This window comes from Aquarana catesbeiana, linkage group LG01 (genome assembly GCF_042186555.1).
Source record: "Aquarana catesbeiana isolate 2022-GZ linkage group LG01, ASM4218655v1, whole genome shotgun sequence".
Taxonomy (NCBI): Eukaryota; Metazoa; Chordata; class Amphibia; order Anura; family Ranidae; genus Aquarana; species Aquarana catesbeiana.
In genome coordinates, this window is record NC_133324.1 from 539,743,976 (window position 1) to 539,758,433 (window position 14,458).

The 14,458-nt window shown below is 48.3% G+C and overlaps 1 protein-coding gene across 4 annotated transcripts in view; it reads left to right on the forward strand.

The window, feature by feature from the left end:
* MPND (MPN domain containing) overlaps window positions 1-14,458 on the forward strand; it is a 465,474-nt gene that overhangs the window by 343,040 nt on the left and 107,976 nt on the right. The gene's annotated exons all lie outside the window — the stretch shown is intronic.

The window sequence follows — 14,458 nt, forward strand, 5'->3', positions numbered from 1 at the left end:
TGGACAACACAGCAAACACTAATGGACCTATGCAACAAACAGGTCAACAAGAGCTTGAGAGATCTCAAGACAGCAGCTTATAGCACCTTACACATTACTTACATCAGAGAGTCAGACAGACAAGTAGGAATAACAGCTGAAAAATACATTTGAATAGTGCATACCACCTCCCAACCAATGGAAGGAAAACTTCCAGCTGATATATATGTGCAGGACAGAGAGAAGTTTGAAAAAGTCCTGGTCAAGGTTAATAGAAAATAAAACACCAAAGGAATTAAGAGACCACAGCCTCAAATCAGTCTTTCAATTGTGACGATAAGGTAATAACACAAGTAAAGCTAGACAGGGAAAAAAAACGTTTGTGACCCCATTAAATCGTTGGGAAAAGTACAGGAAGAACGAATGCAAGAAACACCTGTACGAAGGCCTACCTCCAAATCGTGAGAGGAAAGTGGCTACTGAACGGAACAACTAAGGCCAAGCCTAGACCCTTGATGATCCCAAAGGCCCAACACTGATGCAGACCAGACTGGAGAAGCCAGATTCATCCTACAGAGTACAGCCTGGAAAGAAATCCTGGTTCCACATCAAGCAAAATCCATCCAAGAGTAAAGGCAAACTTAAAAAAAAAGTCAGTCCCTGAGCACAAGAGTATAGGTTGTGATGAACTGAACCCATGGATTCACAGAAGCACCTTCTGTGAAGACTAGCAATCCCTGGGACTGGAGATAATTCAGTGCAGTTCAAGGCTGAACCAGGAGGTTACATCAGGCCCCACCCATGACAGAGGTTCTAAGCACCTCAGGGTGAGAGCAGCCTCAGAGTACAGACATCAACGACTGAAGAAGTCAGGGCTAGAGCAAATAATTCCAGCCCAGATCAGAAGCAGCTCTGCTTCCCTGTAATTTCACGCTCACCAAAAGGCCCCCACATCCATTATTTTATATCATGATAATTAAAACTAAAATTAAATTAATCAGCCAGATTTAAATGCAGCAGCACCTTGTCTATATGCAAAATTATATTACATACCACCATGTTACCTGCTCCTCCATCTTGGCACCCTAGGGCATCTATGGGTGCAGTGTGTGTCAGCACAGTGGGCCCCTCCACCCCTCAGGGCCCATGTGCAGTAAACATATTGCACCCATGGATGATATGCCACTGGGATAGGGCAGTATAGGGGCAGGCTAGGGCAGTATATGGACAGGCTGGGGTAGTACATGGACAGGCTAGGGCAGTATATGGACAGGCTAGGGTAGTATATGGACAGAATAGGGTCCATCAGTGCGGCCTATCAGTGCCCATCATTGCCACCTCATCGGTGCCCACCAGTGCAGCCAGTGTCCATCAGTGCAGCATATCAGTGCCCATCAGTGTCCCTCAGTACCACCTCATCAGTGCCCACCAGTGCAGTTCATTAGTGCCACCTCATTAGTATTCATCAGTGCCCACCAGTGCAGCCTATCAGTGCCACCTTATCAGTGCATTTTCTTAATGCCCTTTAATGCCACCTCTCCAGTGCCCACCAGTGCAGCCGCATCAATGTCCATCAGTGCCGTCTATCAGTGCCATGTCATCAGTTCTCATCAGTGCAGCTTATCAGTGCCACCTCATCAGTGTCCATCAGTGCCATTTCATCAGTGCCCACCAATGCAGCCTATCAGTGCTACCTCATCAGTGCCCATCAGTGCAGCTTATTAGTGCCTTCTTTAGTGCCCATCAGTGCAGTCGCATCAGTGTCCATCAGTGCACCCACCAGTGCAGCCTATCAGTGCCAATCAGTGCAGCCTATCAGTGTTCATCAGTGCCACCTCATCAGTGCAGATTATCAGTGCCCTTTAGTGCCACCTTATTAGTGCCAACCAGTGCAGTCTATTAGTGCCCATCAGTGCCACCTCATCAATGCCGCCTATCAGTGCCCCCTCATCAGTGCCCCCCAGTGCAGCCTATCAGTGCCCATTAGTGCCACCTCATCAGTGCCACCTCATCAGTGCAGCCTATCAGAGCCCATCAGTGCAGCCTATCAGTGTCCATCAGTGCCCACCAGTGCAGCCTAACAGTGTCCATCAATGCCAGCTCATCAGAGCCACCTCCTCAGTGCCCACCAGTGCAGCCTAACAGTGCCCACCAGTGCAGCCTAACAGTGTCCATCAATGCTACCTCATCAGTGCCACCTCATCAGTGCCCACCAGTGCAGCCTATCAGTGTCCATCAGTGCAGCCTCGTCAGACAATCCACAGGCAGCCAGATTAATTGCACATTGCATTGGGGAGAAGGATCTACCTGCCAGCCAGCTCACTCCACATCTGATCCGCGCTTCGGGATCTCAGCGCTGCTGCTTCCACTCTGGTTACTTAGCTGCACCTGCTGCCTCAGACTTCTCCCGACCATACAGATTGCATGCGGGCGGGGTCTGAGAGTCAGTGGCGCTCCCGGCCCGCCCCCTTTCTTCCCCTGCTGTATGTGGACGACTGCTGCCTCAATGGCAGTGGCATCGTGGGGCGCAGGGCGACCCCCAATGTACAGGCAGCATGGGCTCCAGGGGCAGCTGTTTTGGGCCCGGGGGAAATATAGCATGTTACCTGGAAACCTACACCCCTTGGGACCCTAGATAGGTTTCTCTATACAAGATTGAAAGCTTTGTAGGTCAGTGGGCAGGATTGTCAACATGGATATATTGGTCAATACATCAGTTAGGTCTATTGACAATGATTTTAGTGATTAACTTTAAATCACAGTTCACTACTGAAAGTGACCTACTGTCGGTGACAATTCCAGCATTCAATGGTCACTTGCATGCATGGAGGAATTGTGGACCTGATTCTTGATATCCACGTTAACATTAGTCATATTCTCCACTGATGGATTTACATACATTCTACATGAATGGAGCCATGCCTCCATGCTTGGGTTTGGGTATCTTTTGACCTACAACAAGTAGAGGGTGTTGCAATGATTTTATGATGTTTTAAGATAGTATAAAAAATAACAATCTTTATTACAAATAACATGTGCCTTTAAAGTCTGCCATTTTTGAGAAAGTAAGATCTACTTTCTCTGGCTTTTTCTATATAATTTGGATGTTGGCAAGGTGAGGGTCCCCCCTTTTTGTATATGCCTAGAAGTGAGAGCATATCAACAAAGTGGACACATTACCAGCTGCAGAGCAGGAGGAATAGGAGATCATCCAAGGCCCTTAAACAAAGGAGAAGGGGGGACCAGAGGCCATCTATTATAGTCCACAAGTGAGTGAGTATGCAATTGCAAAGGTGACTCCCAGACCAATTGCAGAACAGAAAGGGTTAACAGCCTGACATGGCAGTAAGGACAATGACTGCTGTGACTACATTATAAGAGGCCATCAACAGTGTACAAGCTGGACATTACCAGCAAGAGATATTCTTGGACCAACTGCAAAACACACAGAGTTAAAAGCCACCCATGATGAGTGCACTGTAAGCCGCTGTGCAAACCATATCCTAGTGAGACAGAACTACCTGGGTGACTCTCGGACCAACTGCAAAGCACCAGGGGCCAGAAGCCTTGTTTAACTAGGGCACCATAAACTCATGCAAATACAAGTGAGACAGAACCACAAGGGATACTCACAGTTTACTGTAGAACGATAGGGTGAACATGTGTGATCAGGTCACTACAAGGCACTGTGCATACAGAACACTGAAGACGTTACCAACAAAGGTCGCCTCAAAAACCACCACTGAGCAGCAGGGGTAATGGTTGTGCAGGACAAGATCAATTCAGGCCACTGTAAAAATGATATACAATGAGCCATTACCCACAAATAGGGATGAGCCGAACACCCCCCAGTTCGCATCCAGAACACGCGAACGGACCGAAAGTTCGTGCAAACTTTTGAACACCGTTAAAGTCTATGGGACTCGAATGTGAGAAATCAAAAGTGAAATAAAAGTGAAAGAAATCAAAATTTTAAAGGCTAATATGCAAGTTATTGTCCTAAAAAGGGTATGTATCAATGCAAAAAAAAAGTTTTAAAAACGGCCGTTTTTTCGGGAGCAGTGATTTTAATGATGCTTAAAGTGAAAAAATAAAAGTGAAATATTTCTTTTAAATATCATACTTGGGGGGTGTCTATAGTATGCCTGTAAAGTGGCGTGTTTCCCATGTTTAGAACAGTCCCTGCACAAAATGACATTTCTAAATGAATAAAAGTAATTTAAAACTGCGGCTGTAATGTAATGTCGGGTCCCGGCAATATGGATGAAAATTGAGAAAAACGGCATGGGTAACCCCCCAGCCCATTACCAGGCCCTTTGGGTCTTGTATGGATATTAAGGGGAACCCCGCACCCAAATTAAAAAAAGAAAAAGCGTGGGGCCCCAGGCCCTATATACTCTGAACACCAGTATACAGGCGGTCCCAAGAAAGACAGGGACTGTAGGTTTGTTCTTAAGTTGAATCTCTTTGTATTTAGAACAGGTACATTTTGTAAATGTAGCTCCAGCCAAAAAATCTATTTTTAAGCTTTTTGGAAAACATAGGGAAGGGTTATCACCTCTGTAACATTTGTTTTGCTGTCTGTGCCCCTATTCAGAAGATTTCACCTCACTTTCTGTCCCAATGAAAATTGGATTTTGAAAATTTGGGGTTTTTAGGGAAACAAGGATTGGTAATAAAGCATCAGTGGAGGAGACACCTTTTTCCCATATTAACTCTTACAGGAGAGAATTTCCCTTCCTAGGGGTAGATTTCCTCTCCCTTCTTGTTGTCTCCCTCCATTTGTAAGTAGGAGTCATTTGTAAGTCGGATGTTTGAAAGTTGGGGCCTGACCTATATACTCTGCAGAAATTTGGGCCTTAGGTGTTGGTGGTACCAGAACACTGTAAGCCCTCACAGTTACTCTTGGTGGGCGCAGTAACGGGCCCTGCTGTGAAATATTAGATCAAAAATTGTAATTACAGCCCCTGTTGAACAGGGGCAGAAAAATTGGGCCTTAGGCACTGGTGGTGGTGCCACAACGCTGCAACCCCTCACAGATACTCTAGTTTAGCGCAGGAACAAGCCCTGCTGAAAAATATTACAGCAAAAATTGTAATTACACGCCCCTGTTGAACAGGGGCAGAAAAATTGGGCCTTAGCCACTGGTGGTGGTGCCCAGAACCAAAAATGTTCTTACAAGCTATCAACATGAACATTGAGGAGGAATAGGATAGTCACTCAGCATAACAGGATAGTCACTCATCATCAGCATAGGCAGTCTTAAAGGGATCTCACATTCATAAAAAAATTAGTCGGTTACATCAGCATCAGGTGCTTGGTAGTTGGTGATCCAAGATTGATTCATTTTATGAAGGTGAGCCGATCAACCGAGTCGGTGGACAGGCGCACTCTGTGATCAGTTACAAAGCCTCCAGCAGCACTGAATGTGCATTCCGAAAGAACGCTGGATGCAGGACAGGCCAGTAGCTCAATTGCATACTGTGCAAGCTCTGGCCAGTGACCCATCCTCAAGACCCATTAACCCAAAGGATTTTTGGTTGGAAAGGTCTCCAAGTCTGATCTTGCCCCTAGGTATTACTGCACCATGTAAATCAGACACTGGCGAAGGTTGCTGGAACCGATCAGACCTTGGGGCTGTGGACTAAAAAAACTGTCTGAACGCATATGTCAGATGGCCACCTTCTCCACCACTCCCTTCTGTGACTGACCAAAGCCTCAGAAACATGTTGTCCAGGACCAGGAATTTGTAACCTCCCAGGCTCTAGAAACCTCACAAACCTTTCTTCAAGGCCTCCCGAAGATGTTTCATCCTCTGCTCCCTCTACGATGGCTGGATAAGTTCTGCAACCTTGTAACGTGGATCAAGGAGGGTTGCCAGCCAGTACTGATCCCTCTCCTTGATACCATGAATCCAAGGGTCCTTTCGCAGGCTTTGCAGGATCAGGGAGGCCTTGCAGCGTAGGTTTGCTGAGGCATTTGGTCCGGAGTCCTCTGGGTCACTAAGGACGACCTGATCCGCAGCCACCTCCCCCCAGCCACGTACAAGTCCATGGGTTTCTGGGGACTGTAAACGATCCCTTGAAGACTGCTGCTGATGCTGAGTGCTAGGCTCCACCTCCATGCTGACACAATCCTCCTCTTCCTGTGTGATTGGCGGGCCCACAGGAACACTGTCTGGATAAAGGGGGCCTTGAGAGGTAAGGAAGTCCTCCTCTTCCTCCCTCTGTTCTACCTCAAGTGCCCTGTCCATTATTCCACGCAGCATGTGCTCCAACAGGTAGACAAGAGGGACAGTATCACTGATGCATGCACTGTCACTGCTCACCATCCTCGTGGCCTCCTCAAATGGTGACAGGACAGTGCATGCATGCTTGATCATGAGCCACTGGCGTGGCAAAAAAAAGCCAAGCTCCCCTGACCCTGTCCTGTTGCCATAGTCGCACAGGTACTCATTGATGGCCCTCTGCTGCATGTGCAGCCCCTGTAGCATGGCCAACGTTCAGTTCCATCTGATGGCCATGTCACAGATTAGGCAGTTCTTGGGCAGGTTGTATTCCTTTTGGAGGTCAGCCAGCTGAGCACTGGCATTATATGACCGGCGGAAATGTACACTTTTCTGGCCTGCCCCAGGAGATCCTGTAAGCCCGGGTACCTGCACAAGAACTGCTGCACCACCAAATTAAGGACGTGAGCCAAACAGGGAACATGGGTGAAGTGTTCCTGTCGGGGGGCGGAGAGGAGGTTGGTGCCATTGTCGCAAACCACCATTCCTGCCTGAAGCTGGCGTGGCGTCAACCTGCCCCTTCAGAGCTGACAGAATCTCTGCCCCAGTGTGGCTCCTGTCCCCTACGCACACCAGCTCAAGCACCGCATGGTATCTTTTTGCCTGAGTGCTTGCGTAGCCCCTTAAACGCCTACGGAGCACCGCTGGTTCCGAGGACAAAACTATAGAGGAAGAAGAATAGGAGGGGGTGGAGGAGAGAGGTGTGTCAGAACCACCACTAGTAGCATTTTGGAGGCGTGGTGGTGGAACAAGCTCCAACAATACTGAACCATGTCCTGCATCCTTCCCAGCTGTCAGTAGGGTCACCCAGTGCGCCGTGAAAGGTAGGTAACATCCCTGTCCATGCCTGCTGATAATATGCACCTTACCATTGACCGCCCTGTCCAGCGAGGCCAAGACATTGCCTTCCACATGCCGGTAGAGAGCCGGAATCGCCTTCTGTGAAAAAAAGTGGCGTTTGGGAACCTGTCACTGAGGTACCGCACATTCCACAAATTCACAAAAGGTTGCAGAGTCTACCAGCTGAAAAGGCAGCAGTTGAAGTGCTAGCAATTTAGCCAAGCTAGCATTCAGCCGCTGGGCATGTGGATGGCTAGGACCGAATTTCTTTCGCTGGTTTAGCAACTGAGGTAGGGAAATTTACCTGCTACAACTGGACGTTGGTGTAGCGATAGCAGATTGCCCGCAAGTACTTGGCACACCTAATTCTACACCTTCATTCCTCTCAGTGCAGGTTTCTGAGAGAACTGAAGGTATAGTGGGGTTGGAGATCCCAGTTGATGAGGAGCAAAGGGAGGTCTGCCTTCTTCTTTGAAGTGGGTCTTTTAAGTACGCTTGCCAACGGACTGCATGGGAGTTCGACATATGTCTGGCCAAGCATGTGGTGCCCAAGCGGCTGCTGCTTTGGCCACGCTTGATACACTTCAGACATATAATGCAAACAGCAACGGTGCGATCTGCTGCACAACTCTCAAAAAAGGCCCACACCAAAGAACTTTTGGAAAAACGCACAAAGTCAGCAGCGCCCTGCACATGTGGAGCTCTGCGGTGTGGTGCAGTCAGTTGGCTGCCCTTAAGCTGGCCCCTGGAGGGCATCCTGCCTCGTTGGAGATGTGCCTCCTCCTACTCCTCCACTCTCCTATTAGGCACCCACGTGGAGTCAGTGACCTCATCATCCCCTCCCTCCTCATCACTGGAGCAAACCTGGCAGTATGCTGCAGCTGGGGGAACATGACTGCCAGTTTGTTGTCCTTCTTGGGCACCCCCTCTCTCTGGGCTCACGTTACTGCCTTCCTCGATCTGGGTACCATCATCGTAGCCTTCAAAACACTGCGCATCCTCCTGCAGCATGTACCCAATACTGTGGTCGAACAGTTCGGGGGACTCCTCAGGGCATGATGGTGGGGCTAGGGAAGGAGTGACTGATGACATTGAGCCAATGGAAGAGGGCGCTTTGGCAGCTGCATTGGCAGCCAAAGTACTCTGAGCCTGGGTGACAGAGGATGAAGAGGATGAGGACGGCTTGGTCATCCACTCATCAACTCTTCTGCATGTTGTGGCTCAACATGGCCAGCTGCCAAAAAAAAGGACAAGCGTGCCCCACGGCCACGTGCTGAGGATGCACCGTGTCCACAACCAGCAATGTTGGCTGTAGACACAGAGCCTGCTTGCCCTCTTTTAGTGGCCTGTGAGCATCTGCCTCTCCTTGTTGGCCTTCCAGACATACTGTATTTGATGTATTTGTAATGTATTTGAATAGGTACAGCAGGAATGGCCTGCAGTGAGATGTAGCTGCACAAAGCTGGGATGTATATATATACTGAATATACTGCAGCTAACTGAATCAACTGCCTGCCTGTAGTATATTACGAAGAGAACAACAGGAACGGTCTGCAGTGAGATAGCTGCACAGGATACAGTACTGAATATACTACAGCTAACTGAATGAACTGCCTGCCTGTAGTATATTAGGAACAGAACAACAGGAACGGTCTGCAGCGATATCTAGCTGCACAGGATACAGTACTGAATATACTGCAGCCAACTGAATGAACTGCCTGCCTGTAGTATATTAGGAACAGAACAATAGGAACGGTTTGCAGCGAGATCTTGCTGCACAGGATACAGTACTGAATATACTGCAGCTAACTGAATGAACTCGTCGGCCTGTAGTATATTAGGAACAGAACTACAGGAACGGTCTGCAGTGGGATCTAGCTGCACAGGATACAGTACTGAATATACTGCAGCTAACTGAATGAACTTGCCTGCCTGTAGTATATTGGGAAGAGAACAGGAACGGTCTGCAGCGAGATCTAGCTAAACTGGATACAGTATATAGATATTGTAACCTGGGGAACAGGTAGCAGGTACAAAGCTCCCTGGGATGAGCAGTCTTTCAGGCACAGATACCAAATCCAGTGAAATAGTGACAAACAGTGCGGTGTTTATTTGTGATATATACAAGTCTATATACAGGTGCTGTACAGTGTTCAAAAAAAACAAATAGAAACAAAAATAGCCAAAACAAAACCTAGCCGTGTCTCAGCACTAACTAAACAATATTTACAGATCCTAACTACCAGGCTGAGCAAGGCTACACCTTGTCAGCTTCCACATACCTTTTTGCTCTCCTACACAGAAGTTGTCTGAGTATCCCAGGCCAAGAGCAAAGGCTGTCTGCTCAGGTGAGCTTAAATTAGCCTGGGGGAGAGGACCAAGACCTGAACTGGACCATGGATCAGAGATCCCTGAACGTGTATGAGAGGAGCCTGGGAGATGTATACACCCCGAACAGGACTTTTCCTGGCTCTCTCTGGGACGCTCTGCTACATATCCTCCCCCCTTGTTTCAACCCCAGGGTTGGAACACCTGTAGCCCAACAGGAGTGAACACGGGACAGGGCATCCACATTCCCCAAAAACCACCGGTTCACCCGTCTATTAGTCTCCTTCTTTTGGGCCATCCATTTCAGAGGAGCATGGTCAGTTATTAACTCAAACTGGCGCCCTAACAAATAGTACCTGAGTGCGTCCACGGCCCACTTTATGGCTAAACACTCCTTTTCAATGACTGCATACCTCATGGTCATTGAGCTTTCTGCTTAGGTACACCACAGGGTGTTCTTCCCCATTGTGTACCTGTGATAGTACTGCCCCCGATACCAACATCAGACGCATCCGTCTGAACCAAAAAATCTTTGGCGAAATCGGGGGAGTACAGTACTGGTTGTGCACGAAGAGCCTTCTTCAGGACTTGGAAAGATTCCTCTGCTACTGAGGACCATTTCACCATTACAAAGTCTTTCCCTTTCGTAAGGTCTGTCAGTGGGGCAGCTATAGTTGCAAAATTTGGGATAAATCTTCTATAATACCCCACAATGCCAAGAAAGGCCCTGACCTGCTTCTTGTTTGCAGGACGTGGCCATTCCTGGATGGCTTCTATTTTATTCACTTGAGGTTTTATGACACCACGCCCAATAGTGCAGCCCAAATACTTGGCTTCCTCTAGACCAATGGCACATTTTTTTGGATTTGCTGTAAAACCTTTTTTGAAGAGGAAATCAAGGACAGCCTGGACACGGGGCAAGTGAGACTCCCAGTCAGTGCTATGTACCACTATGTCATCTAGATATGCTGCTGCATATTGTCGGTGGGGTCTTAGAGTCCTGTCCATGGCCCTCTGAAATGTCGCGGGGGCATTTTGCAACCCAAAAGGCATTTTTTATATTGAAAGGAACCCTCCGGGGTCACAAATGCAGTCTTCTCTTTGGCGCTACCAGTCAGGTGTATTTGCCAATAAACTTTTGTCAAGTCCAAAGTGGTCAGATAGCGAGCCTTGCCAAGTCAGTCTATAAGTTCGTCCACTCTGGGCATTGGGTACGTGTCAAACTTTGTCACGGCATTAAGCTTCCTGAAGTCATTACAGAACCTCCAAGTGCCATCCGGTTTTGGGACTAACACGATGGGGCTAGACCAGTCACTATTGGATTCCTCAATGACATCTAGCTCCAACATTCTTTTAACTTCCTCGCTGATGTCCTTTCTCCTCGCTTCAGGAATTTGGTATGGTTTGAGCTTGACACGGACCCCTGGTTCAGTAACAATATCATGCTGAACTGCTAAAGTCGTGCCAGGTAACTCTGAAAATTTCTCTCTATTTCTTATCAGGAATTCTCTAGTTTCCTGCTTTTGGGAATATGACAGGGTGTCTGGAATAGTGACCTTGGGGATCAGAAGGGACTCAGCACCCTTAGGCGTTACCGGGAGGGACCGCGCAGTTAACAGCAGTCTATCCTTCCAGGGCTTTAACAGGTTTATATGGTAAATCTGTTCGGGCTTCCTTTTCCCTGGTTGAGATACCTTGTAATTGACCTCCCCAACTCTTTCAATTACTTCAAAGGGACCCTGCCACTTAGCCAGGAACTTGCTCTCAACAGTGGGAACTAACACCAGGACCCTGTCACCAGGTGAGAAAACATGGAGTTGGGCCCCCCTGTTGTATATCCTCTGTTGGGCTGCTTGGGCCTGCAGTAAGTGTTCTTTTACCATCGGCATGATTGCTGCAATCCTGTCCTGCATTTGAGCGATATGCTCAATGACACTTTTATGGGGTGTCTGCTCCCCCTCCCAAGTTTCTTTGGCTATGTCTAAGAGTCCCCGAGGGTGTCTTCCATAAAGCAACTCAAATGGAGAGTACCCCGTGGAGGACTGGGGAACCTCCCTGATGGCAAACATCAAGTATGGTATCAGGAAGTCCCAGTTTTTCCCATCCTTGTCAACAACCTTTTTTAACATGCTCTTTAATGTCTTATTGAAGCGTTCCACCAAGCCATCCGTTTGAGGATGGTCCACCGAGGTTCGCAATTGCGACACCTTAAACAACTTGCACAGCTCTCTAGTTATTCGTGACATAAATGGGGTGCCCTGGTCTGTAAGGACTTCTTTAGGGATTCCAACACGACTGAACACCATAAACAGCTCTTTGGCAATGTTTTTAGCAGACGAGGTGCGTAAGGGAATGGCCTCGGGGTAACGGGTAGCATAATCCATGATTACAAGGATATGCTGATGACCTCGGGCAGACTTGGGGAGTGGACCCACAAGGTCCATGGCAATCCTCTCAAAGGGCACTTCAATAATGGGCAACGGCACTAAAGGACTTCGGAAGTGTTGTAGTGGGGCTGACATCTGACACACAGGACAGGATTGACAATAATTCTCAATATCCTTCTGTATCCCGGGCCAATAAAACCTGCGCAACACCCTTTCAGTAGTTTTCTCAACCCCTAAATGACCTCCTAGCAAGTGCCCATGGGCAAGTTCCAACACCACCCGTCTGTATGGCTTAGGGACCACCAACTGTTCAACCACTTCATCATTTTTTTTTACATACACGATACAGTAAATCCTCATTGCTGCTAAAATAAGGAAAACAGAGCCTGTCCCCTGATTCGACAGGTACATCATTAATCACCATTACATTTTCCCAGGCCCTGGCAAGGGTTGGGTCTTTTCTCTGCTCGGTACCAAAATTTTCCTTGTGTACATTAAGGTCAGCAAACTCCAAGGTAGGCTCAGATTCAGCAGATGGCTGTCCAGCTCCACTGGTTATGGGGACCTCCTCAGGCTCCTCCAGCTCTCCTGCCATAACTGAGAAAGGAAAACCCAGGGAGCCCTGAGAAGAGTCCCCTGAACCCACATTGTCAGTAGCGGCCAGGAGTTCTGGCTCTTTCACTGAGTAAGCTACTGCGACCGGGTCGGGACGATCCCACAGTTCCCAAAACTTAGGGAAGTCCCTACCAACGATGGCCTCGTGCACCAAGTGGGGCACAAGTCCGACCGGATGGGTCACCGTACCTAAGCCAGTTTTAAACTGAACAGTGTCTATAGGATACTCGCGGGTATCCCCATGTACACAGATCACAGCAACTTTTTTAGCATGCAAATTCACAGTTTCAACCATCTCAGCTGTAACCAAAATCACTAGAGTGACACCAGAGTCCAGCAAGGCCGTAATAGGCTTATTATTAACAGTCATTTGGCACATGTGTTTTCCCATACTTGGTGCTGCAGCGCATGAAACAGCAGCAAACATAGACTGCCTTCTAATAGATAGATCACACTGCATTGGTTCATCTGTTAATGGACAGTTTGCTGCAACATGTCCCAGTTCTTGGCAACGAAAACACCTGATGTTTCCCCAGTTTGGTTTGCTGACAGGCAGTAACTTCCCTTGTTTGGGACGCCAAACTTCAGTCCTGGCACCAAAAATCCTCCCCCTTATTTCCTTGCCATGCTTACCACCCACTTCCCCTGGAACAGTCTTACCGGTTGCCTGGGGAGACCGTGGCTTTGGGTGGAAAGTCCGTGTGGCTGTAGGGGTGGTGACCAGGCTCTCTGCAGCAAAGTACCTTTCAACGAGTTCCATGAGGTTGTCCGCCGAGTTGGGGTCTCCTTGACTCACCCACTTCTGCAGGGGAACTAGTGGTGACCTCAGGGACCGGTCCATGACCACACGCTCCACTATTTGTGGCCCAGACAGGGACTCCGGCTCTAGCAATTTCCTCACCAAGTGAATTAGGTCGAACATCTGCGATCTTGGGGGCCTCTCGTCTTGGAAGAACCAGCTGTGGACCCGCTGTGCTCGAACTGCCAAGGTGACACCAAGTCGCGCCAGGATTTCCCGCTTGACCTTTTCATAGTCTCCTGCTTCTGCTGACTCCAAATCATAGTAGGCCTACTGCGATTCTCCAGACAGCAAGGGGGCGACCAGTCCTGCCCACTGGGTTTTGGGCCAACCTTCCCTCTCAGCAGTCCGTTCAAACGTTAAGAGAAAGGCCTCTGGATCATCATCTGCAGTCATCTTAGAAAGAAAGCGACCCACATGGATGGCTGAGGGCTTGTCTCCAACAACATTAACTTTAGCAGGTAACCACTGTGCTAGCGTCTCCACAACCCCAGCCAAGGTTTTCCTATCCTCTTTTGCATCAGTGGCTAGCTGTTCAAACAGCCTCTGCGATAGCTCCTGTACAGCACCAATCTGTTGGCACAGCGCCTTGGTTTATTCCTGTGCTATAGCGTTTGTTTGCTGCTGTGTAGCGTTTGCTTGATGCAGTGCAGCGTTTGCTTGTTGCTGTGCAGCGTTTGCTTGTTGCTGTGCAGCGTTTGCTTGTTGCTGTGCAGCGTTGGATATCACCAATTGTTTTAGGATTTCCTCCATGTTTAGTCACACTAAGTACTGGCCTTTTAAGTAGTAACTTACTACAGCTGCCCGCATTCTCCACCATATGTAACCTGGGGAACAGGTAGCAGGTACAAAGCTCCCTGGGATGAGCAGTCTTTCAGGCACAGATACTAAATCCAGTGAAATAGTGACAAACAGTGCGGTGTTTATTTGTGATATATACAAGTCTATATACAGGCGCTGTACAGTGTTCCAAAAAAACAAATAGGAACAAAAATAGCCAAAACAAAACCTAGCTGTGTCTCGGCACTAAATAAACAATATTTGGGGGCGTGGCCAAGATGGCGACCAGATAGGATGTGTGTGAAGGGAGCTCCGTCCTTGACCGACACTCCATCCGCTTATAGAGGATTAATCCTCGCCCTAACACTGCCGGGAGGTAGAGAACACGGTCGGGTATGAGAAGGGGAAGCTCCGGTTCTCAGAGAAAGAGGCAGCAGGCTCCTA